Genomic DNA, 1,872 nt, shown 5'->3' on the forward strand with positions numbered 1-1,872 from the left:
GAGCTGCTCTGCCATCAGGGTCGGTTCATTTCATCCCGCTCCAGAAATGCCTACAGACTGAAAAATAAACACCACTTTCAAACAGAAGCAAACGTTTATTTTTATTCTATTTTCTACTTTTTGATTCTGTTGAAAGACTTTTTTTTTTTTTGGTTCAAAGTGTCTCTGATGTTCACTATGATGTGATTTAGTCAGAAAGTGGACTACATGTTGCTAACACTCAACCTTCCCATAAATATGGGAGCCACCCTCTGACTAATGATAACGATCAAAAACAATGAAGGAAAAACCTCAAAGATGTCAGGAACATGTCCAGAGAAGAAGAAGAAGAAGAGGAGGAGGACATGCTGTTGGTTTGTTAATCATGGTGGATGATAGTCTAGTGATAAACCATGGGGAGCGTTGGCCTAGAGGTTAGAGCAGCGCTGCGCTCTGAGAAGGTTGCTAGTACCCGGTTGGATCCCCACAGACTGGGTCCCTGAACAAGACCCTTAACCCCACCCCGCTCCCCGGGTGCCACACAATGGCAGCCCACTGCTCCCCATGGGGAGGGGTTAAATGCAGAAGGGGAATAAAGTTCAAGTTTATTATTATTAGTAATGCAGATAAAAGACATCCAGAAGCACGAAGGGGTGGAGAACTGAGGCTTGAGGAACATCCTCCTGATCTCCATCGTTTCCTGTGATCTTGTCCTCCTCTCCGCCCTACAGGAAGCTTCCTGGATCCACTTCCTCCTCCACAACCCGCTGACCTTCTCCACGTACACATAGAAACTAGAGTAATTCTGTTCATTTATAAAGGAAGATTTCTATGTCTGCTTCTGTCTCCTTGAACCCCAGTGGGCCTCAGCAGATGGCCGCTCACACTGAGCCTGGTTCTGCTGGAGGTTTCTTCCTGTTCAAAGGGAGTTTTTCCTCTCCACTGTCGCTACAAGCATGCTTAGTGTGAGGGATTGCTGAAGAGTCAATGAGTCGATGCAATCAGCTGGTTTTCCTTAGATAGAAAACTTTGAATCAATCTGACTGGATGATCTGGTTGATCTGGATCTATAAAGTGAATTGGAGCTATAGAAATAAACAAAATAGAATAGTTTTTCAATAAATATTGAATACATATATCTAACTTCAGACATTTACTGTTGCATTTTTTTAATTGATAGAATTATTGACCAAAGATAATAGAAATTATTTGAATCTTTTATTAAATAAAATTGTGATTTTTTTTAAGCTTTATTCAATTTTAACTGCATGAAGATTTAAGAACAATTTCCAAAGAACAATTGAGTTGAACAAAAGTAGTAATAATAAATAAATATCTGAATAAACCTAAAAATAGTAAAGTGAAGACATAGAAGCATATAAGAGGATTACATAAATATTTTGAATTAAGAGCATAAAGTTTTAACAGCCTTTTTGTTATTGGGAGAGGATGATGTAGAGGAATTATTTGTTGCTTTCTTTAATAAATAAATAAATGAGGGTTTAGTCATAATTTTACATTTATGGATATATAAATTGGTCAAAAGAAGCAAAAGATTCCAAAAGGAAACGTTCAGAGTTAATTTATTGTATAATTAATGTCCTGATCCTCCATGTTGATCAGGGATCCAAACCTCCTCAGGACCCCCGTCCGGCCCTATGTGGGGCCCCTGGCCCCTACTATGGAGACCCTGCTCCTCATTAACCCTTTCCATGCCGGTGTGGCTCCTGCTCCTCCTCCTCCTGCACCTCCTCCTATAGATGGACTCCTCCAGCCCATGGAGGTTCCTCTGTTCTCCTCCGAACCAATCAGCTGCACCAGAGAACCAAACTTCTGGTTTTGTATTTCTATCTGAACAGCTCAGCTGCTCGGTTTGCGGATCTGGATTAGAAC

This window comes from Cyprinodon tularosa, unplaced genomic scaffold (assembly GCF_016077235.1).
Source record: "Cyprinodon tularosa strain WSP-4 unplaced genomic scaffold, ASM1607723v1 ctg706, whole genome shotgun sequence".
Classification (NCBI taxonomy): Eukaryota; Metazoa; Chordata; class Actinopteri; order Cyprinodontiformes; family Cyprinodontidae; genus Cyprinodon; species Cyprinodon tularosa.